The sequence below is a fragment of the Rutidosis leptorrhynchoides genome, chromosome 4, assembly GCF_046630445.1.
Source record: "Rutidosis leptorrhynchoides isolate AG116_Rl617_1_P2 chromosome 4, CSIRO_AGI_Rlap_v1, whole genome shotgun sequence".
Classification (NCBI taxonomy): Eukaryota; Viridiplantae; Streptophyta; class Magnoliopsida; order Asterales; family Asteraceae; genus Rutidosis; species Rutidosis leptorrhynchoides.
Window position 1 is genome coordinate 611,937,406 of NC_092336.1, and position 8,799 is coordinate 611,946,204.

At 30.1% G+C, this 8,799-nt stretch overlaps 1 pseudogene; it reads right to left on the minus strand.

The window, feature by feature from the left end:
* Positions 1-1,759: 1,759 nt before the first annotated feature.
* Positions 1,760-3,400, minus strand: LOC139904051 (beta-amyrin 28-monooxygenase-like; annotated as a pseudogene).
* Positions 3,401-8,799: the final 5,399 nt, after the last annotated feature.

Genomic DNA, 8,799 nt, shown 5'->3' on the forward strand with positions numbered 1-8,799 from the left:
AAAGTGTGGGGTTCCTTGTTGCAAGTTTATTGTTCGCTGCTACTGTTTACTTTATATGGAAGGAAAGAAATAACGGGTTTTTTAAGAAGAAATTTCGGTCTCCGGAAAGTCTCTTTGAAGCCATTTATGCTACTGTTCGTTTAAAGCTTATGTCTGTTCGCTTCATAGAGTCTCATCAGATAAATCTCTTTCGGATCGCCTGGAAGCTAGTCTAGTGTGGGGTTCCTTGTTGCAAGGTTTTGTTTTGTTTTGCTAGTTGTGGCTTGTTGTTTTTCTGGGCTTTTAGACTCCCTAAAAGCAGTTGTTTTGTAATGTCATTCTTTCTTTTATTAATTTTTAATAAAAGTTCATCGGGGTATCCCTTTACCAAAAAAAAAAAAAAAATAACCTAATCGATTCAATTTCAATAATTCATAAAAGCTAACGACTTTATCAATAAAAATCATAAATCACATTAATATTTGAATAAAATAATATTCTATCAACTGTTCATCGAAAGATATAATAAATGACTTAGCCACGTGCGATCGTCGTGAAGAACTCTTCAATATATGATGTGAAAATTTTGATTGGGGAGCTTGGAATCAAAGAACTTGAGTGAATGAATGCTAGGTACGGCTTGGGAGCAAAAGCTGAATGATGCTACGTAACTTTTAATTTTCGTGCATGTTAAGTTAAAGACCCTATTCTTGAAGTTACACATGACTATTATGATAAAAGAGTTGACTGATTGAAAAATGTATCCACCGTATACATGGCCAGGCGTATACATACTTTGGCCTGTCACCAGCGTACCAACTTAGCGTATAAGACGTTCAAAAAAAATCTGCTGGTTTAAATCTTCACAAATTCTTTCTTCACCGTATACGTACACTGCTTCTACCGTACACAATGGAGATTCGTCTTTTAGTTTATTTGATCACGAAATATTTAGCAACGAATTAAAGAGTGGAAGCAGTATTAAACTTATCTCATCTAGACACCATGATTATTACACATAATTTATGCTTTGATTTTTTTTTTTTTTTTTTTTTTCTGAAAGACAAGTTGTCGGCATCACTAGACGGGAATTAACTACCTTCGCGATCATTTTCCATGCACCCACTTTCAGGAAGAAACCCGAATCGCATTATAGGAACCCGATCCTTAAACCATCCCGAGGGGCAGACCGGGTTTGAATCATGAATCAATCCGGGTAAAAAACCCCTGAAGATCAATCTTGAGCTCCATATTTCAGGCAGATTAATTAAGAGGGTCAGCTGAGCGAGACTCGAACTCACGACCTCGACCTCTACCTCGACCTCAACCTCAACCTCAAGCACAAGGAATGGGGATACCACTCGACTAGAAGCGCAGTGGTTAATTTAGGCTTTGATTAATACACGATATCATCATCCATCTGTACATCTACAAGTGTAAACTTGCAAAGTTGCCCCTCAACCCCTTCTAATGAGAGAATTATATATCAGTTATATTTTCAAGTTATTAAATTGGCTTTATATGTCGTTAATTGGGAAGTTATAAGAGTTATTAATTTGCAAGTTATAAGAGTTTGTGCAAACAATAATAGAAAGTTTATTGCTTACATCATTTTTATTACAAGCTGTGGGAAAAGTATAACAGTAGAAAATAGCTAGATATAGTAGCACATAGCTACATATAGAAGCACTTTTAAACTATTTATGGAGACTGCATACACGGATAACTGATACAGCTCTTAGCAAACTATATATTAAATGACCATATATACAATAATTATTTAAGATATATGTGGGTGAATACGGATAGGAAGTCCCTTGGCTGGTTTGGGTAGCGGGTTGTATATAATTTGTTCATCAGTAAATATTTTCTCCCATTTGAATTTGTTACAAGATGATGCATGAACACAAGTATTGCCAGTCGAGCATACTCCATTCCTGGACACATATGAGCTCCTCCTCCGAAAGGCACATAGGTATAAGGTTTGGGACCATTGCCTTCGAATCTTGATGGGTCAAATTTTTCGGGTTCTGGAAAGAACTCTGGGTTTTTGTGAGTCGAGGCTGCAGTCCAATAAATCTATAACAATAAAAATGAGTATAAGTAAAATATACATGATCAACCTAATGAATGATACAACAGTTATGAAAGATATATAAAAAGCTGATTAATTACCTTCCAGCCCTTGGGGATATAGTAGCCATTGTATGTGAAATCGGCGATGACTTCTCTATAACTTTGGGCCGCTGGGGTTAATCTTAGAACCTCGCATGCAACTTTCCATGAGCATTTCATCTTCGATAGATCCTTCCACTCCAACAATTCTGCAGGTGCTTTAGACTTTGCAATTTCATTTTGTTCTGCATATGTTCATTGTATATTATATTATACATAATAAACATTGATATATGCTATATTTAATAAGGTGTTTTGCGCAAGCATAAACACATTTGATTAGGTTACTACCGTTGTAGACTCCATTATAGATCTCAGGCAACCCAGCAAGTGATTTTATAAGAGAAACACAAAAAGAGCTCAAAGTATCATGGCCTCCAATCAACAACCCTTGTATCTTGTCAGCAATTTCATGTTCCCCCGGGAAATTGCCGTTTTCATCGCTACATACAATCATATGTGACAATATGTCTTGGGTTGGTGTTGCTTTCCTTTCATCTAAATCAATTTTCCTTTGTTTCGCTATGGCTACAAGCTCTTTTCGTATAAACTTGGCTGCATTGATCGCTCTTCTATACGGTGTCATAGGAAAATCAATTGGGATTGACAGAATCCCTGTAAGGATGCTCTGAAACGGGCCAGATAAATATCTGATCTGTTCCGGATCATCGATACTAAGAAAGATCTTGCATGCAAGCCCAAAAGCAAAGGTTCTTGCAACTTCATAAGCCATAATTTCTTTCTTCCCGTTCCATTCAGATTCAAAATATCGTTGCGTAACATTATCCATAATGGGTACATATTGTTGCAACGCTTCCGTCTTAAGACCGTTGACAACAAATTTTCGAAACTTAGTATTAAATGTCTTATAAGATTCTGCAATACCTGGAAAGATTTTGACTACCGAAGCTGGTAACCAAGCTTGCATAAGCTTGTTCTCATTTGAGAAAACGAATTTATTACCTTGAGGACCACATAAAACCGCAGCTTCCTCTAGCAGTAGAGAAGTTCTAAAAACTAGAGATGAATACTTAGACATGCGATCATGTATGAAATTTTCAGGATAACCTTTCCATCCGGCAGCAAGAAACTCGTAATTCTCTCCAATTACCGGCCACCCTTTACTACCACGCAGAAGTAATTCTTGATTATTGAAAGGCTTCGAACTATAGACGAGAAAATGAAGGTAAAAGTAAATGACAAGAACAAGAGATAGAAGAGAAGCAAAAGTATACAAGATATCCATTTTCAAACTTAATTTGTGACAAACTGTTTACGGTTATGTGAGTTATATAAATACTTAAGTAGGGAGAATGAGTTTATAAAATAAAGCGATCAAGTTTTACACATTCAGAGTAGCATAACCTGTGTAATTCATGACATAATTCTCTAAAAAACCTGAAACCCACTATTTTAATTAATTCAAATAACTAATTTTATTTTATTTAAACTCTATAGTTTAAAGATATGAAAATATAAATTTAAATTATTATTATTATTATTATTATTATTATTATTATTATTATTATTATTATTATTATTATTATTATTATTATTGTTGTTGTTGTTGTTGTTGTTGTTGTTGTTGTTGTTGTTGTTGTTGTTGTTATTATTATTATATTATTATTATGAGTATTAGATTATGGGGGATGATTCTCACACACACTTTTTTGATCCTCACACACCTATTTAACCCTTTTACTCTTCTAATAATACTCAATTGGTGTGTAACGATCAAAAAAGTGTGTGTGAGAATCATCCTCCTTAGATTATTATTATTATCATTGTTATTATTATTATTATATTATTATTGTGTAAGTGGAAATGGATATGGATGATAAGCGAATATGAATACGGATGATATGAAATTTAGTGGATTGAGTATGAATGAAAATTTATCATTAATAGATATATCATTAATAGATATATCCATGAATACGTAATGCTTACATCATGTTGATGTCATGCTTACGTTATGTTTATGTCAGCATGACATCAGCCGAATTACTGCTCAGGACAGGTTTTTTATTAGTATATAGTATAGTTACTAATTGTGTCGATATGGATAAGGCCGAAATTATGTTCATGACGTGTTTTATATTACTATAGTATATTATACTATATATCATTTGAAAACATGACATTCACTGTTCATCTTCGTTTTTATCAAAAAGATATTTTCGTCATTTCACACCATTGAACAAAGGTATTTTGGTCTTATCGTGGTTCAGAACTCCATATAATCATTAGTCAAAATTACATCAAGAGCTTCATGAAGAACCGATCAATATTTGATTTAGAAATCTTGATTGGGAAGCTTGGAATCAAAATACTTGAATGAATAATTGTTAGGTTGCGGCTTGGGTGCAAAAATTTTTAATAACCCGTCCTAATCCATCCGGACGAAGTCCATATCGATTATAAACGAATCACAATAGTTGGTTACATCGCGAGATACTTGACCTCTATATGATACATTTTACAAACATTGCATTCGTTTTTAAAAGACATCCTTTCATTACATCAAAAGTTGACATGTATGCATACCATTCCATAATATCCAAACTATAAATGACCTAATCTGTCATTTACTTAATAATAATCTTTAATGAACTCAACGACTTGAATGCAACGTCATTTAAAATATGCCATTAATGACTCCAAGTAATATCCTTAAAATGAGCAAATGCACAGCGGAAGATTTCTTTAACACCTGAGAATAAACATGCTTTAAAGTGTCAACCAAAAGGTTGGTGAGTTCATTAGTTTATCATAATCATTCATTTTCATCATTTTAATAGACCACAAGAATTTCATTTCCAGTTCTCATAAATATACGTCCCATGCATAGAGACAAAAATCATTCATATGGTGAACACCTGGTAACCGACATTAACAAGATGCATATAAGAATATCCCCTATCATTTCGGGAAATCCTTCGGACATGATATAAACGAATTCGAAGTACTAAAGCATCCGGTACTTTGGATGGGGTTCATTAGGCCCAATAGATCTATCTTTAGGATTCGCTTCAATTAGTAGATCGGTTTACTAATTCTTAAGCTACCAAGCAAAAGGGGTATATTCGGCTTCGATCATTCAACCATATAATGTAGTTTCGATTACTTGTGTCTATTTCGTGAAACATTTATAAAAAATTGCGCATGTATTCTCAGCTCAAAAATATAAAGGGTAAAAAGGCAAATGAAACTCACCATACTGCATTTCGTAGTAAAAATACATATAACGTCATTGAACAAGTGCAAGGTTGGCCTCGAATTCACGAACCTAAATTAATTATACATATTTATATGTTGGTCAATATTTGTCTAACAAATTTGGTCAAGTCATAGTGTACCACAATCCTAATGCTCGAGTCTAGTATGCAAAAGTCGACAAAAGTCAATTTGACTCAAAAATGGTTTCAAAAATTTATACATGATTATTATATAGTTTAAATATCGTCGTTTTATATTTTTAAATAATTTTAAAAGATTTACTAGAGTAAATAATATAATTCTTTTATTAATAAATATAATTTTTTTAAAAAAAATATATTTTTATATATTTTAAGTAATAAAATTTATAAAGTTCATTTGATATCATAAAAATATTACGATAGGTTTTATTAAGGTAATTATATTGCATATTTATTTGATAAAATAACATTGGTAATAATAATAAGTAAAAGTTGTATTATTTTGTAATAATAATGATTATTATCCTATTAAAAAAAATATTAATTTTTATATTTACTAAAAATGATGTTATGATGAAATGATAGTTCTAATTCATAAAAATAATGAAATTTTATATTAGCAATGATATTCCTCTTAAAAATAATAATTTTTGTAAAAATGATATTTTTAATATTTATAATACTTTTAATAATAATAGTGATAAAAATAATGAAAAACGATAATTTTATCCATATCAATGTCTTACAATATTTTAAATTTCATCATGATACCCATACTCATTATTTCCTAATCGATTTGTTAGTAACTTTTAAATCGTCTTTCATATCGCGTTCATTTTAATGATAATAATAGTAGTTATAATAATTAAGTGTTACTTAATATTATAATACTAATAATAATAAATGTTATGATAATGATATTACTAATAACTATTTTAATGATTAATAATAATAATAATAATAATAATAATAATGCTAATTATAACTTTAACAATAGTAATAATAATAAAAAAATAAAATTTTTTAATGATAATACTTTTTATTGATAATAATAATAATAATAATAATAATAATAATAATGATGATGATAATGATAATAATAATTTGATAAAAACTAGAACGACGATAATAACGACGATGAAAATAATCATTTTTAATAATAATATCAAAAATTCAATTGACTATAACTTCTAATCCTTCATCGAATCCATTCGACATCTAAATGAAAAGTTCTTAATTTTTCGCTAGCTTTCCAACGACATGCATATCTTATACCTTATCTCAATCACATGTGTAACTAATTCGAGATTCAACATAACCTAACTAAGGGCAATATCAAAAGTACAAGTATGCATAATCCTAAATACTCGAGCACTAGTCAGGGATACACTATTATTATGTAAAAATTAATTTACGAGTACTCACGTATCAATATTAAAATTCAATATTGCAGGAAAGGTACGTAACGCAACGGAGATGACCAACACTAAATTTGATCTTACGAGCATACCCATGAACCATACCCATCACCTCCGTAGCTATAACCCATAATTTCCTTAGCTCTATCCCGCTCATAAACCCGTTTTGAAAAACATGCGAGCAGAACCTCGTCGTAGTATTTTATGTATAATACTAATATTACTACTAATTTAATATCATAAAATTAATAATAATCTTTAATAATAATATTATAAAATAAATAAATAATTAAAGTAAATAATACGGAGTATCATAGATATCATAGAGAGATAGAGAATTTTTGAGAAATGAATGAATTTGGCACAGATGACTCGAGCTTTATACAATTTTCAAGCAACCACACCCCATGCGATCGCATGGGGTTTGTAGATTCATATCATGCGATCGCATGAAAGCTTTAGACAACTGGTATCCACTTCTTCTCTACCGACACTCATAATTCACACATTCTTAATTCTTACGTAAAAGATAATTTTATATATATTATTTAATATATAATATATTTAATCTTTAGGATTAATTAAATATTATATTATATTTACGTTAATGGTAAAAATATAATTTTTACAAAAATGACACGGACGTGGTCTCACGACTCATGTACCACTTTCGGTTTTTCGAGTGCACTTTCGTACGTTTAGAAAACTAGCCTTTTACGTTTAGTGACTCGTACCCTTATAAAAATAATAGATTTAAATAATGAAAACAATCCCACTCAAAATGTAACTTTATTCATTTAAGCGTTTTGGTCATTTACTTCTATAAATCAGTGACTCATTGTTTATCAAAATATTTTATTTTAAATTAAGACGTTTTATGACGAGATCAATATATATATATATATATATATATATATATATATATATATATATATATATATATATATATATATATATATATATATATATATATATATATATATATATATATATATATATATATTTAGAAATATAAATTTTGTATCCAAAATCTTTCATCTAACTATGTAACATTTAGTTTTTCAAAACTATTTATTTTTCAAAGTTTATTTTAATTTCATTTAGGAAAATAGTTTAGCGCGTAACGTTTTATTTTTAAGAATTTAAATGGATACAAGTACTAATCGTTTTTAAATATCAATTTAGTCACTAGGCGGGTGTTACTACCGTATACTTAATTTGAAAACATATATATTTAATGAACACGTTTTAAATACACGTTACAACCAATATTTCAACTTACGTTTATTTATTTAAAGGCAGTTTAGATAGACAAGTCCTGTTATATGAAAAAGTGTTTTCTTACAGTTGAAAACTACATCAATTGATTACTATGGAATTTCATCGACAAACATATGGAACCAAATACTATATTGTAAAGTATTTATACTTAATATTTCATTAACGTTATCAAGTTATAATATATACACATATACATATATAATCATATTCGTTCGTATAATGGTTCATGAATCTTTGGAATTTGGTTGAGGTTAAATGAATGTATGAACACAGTTTAAAATTCTTTAGATTCAACTTACAAACTTTGCTTATCGTATCGAAATAACATAAAGATTAAAGTTTAAATTTGGTCAAAAATTTTCGGGTTGTCACAGTACCTACCTGTTAAAGAAATTTCTTCCCGAAATTTGAGTGGAAAGGTCGTGAATGATAATAAGTATGTTTTCATGATGCATACGGGCTGAAAATTAGAGTTTTATCATCAGCGAAAATTTGGATAAACAAACCATTTATATGAAGAGTACGAATGAAGCTAACATAGAAGAGTGAAATGAGTAAGTGTAGATTCATCTTATCATTTGACGTAGATAAAATTGATTTCCAGATTTCAAGGGATTTGAAGAAAATCTTCGTAATAAGATTTGATTCTCCGGTAACCAAGGGAATTAGGATTCGCTTTAAATGCGATCGTCCATTTTAATTGTTCTGTCGGGGATTTTCTTATAAATTCACCTCCTTCGTTTCCT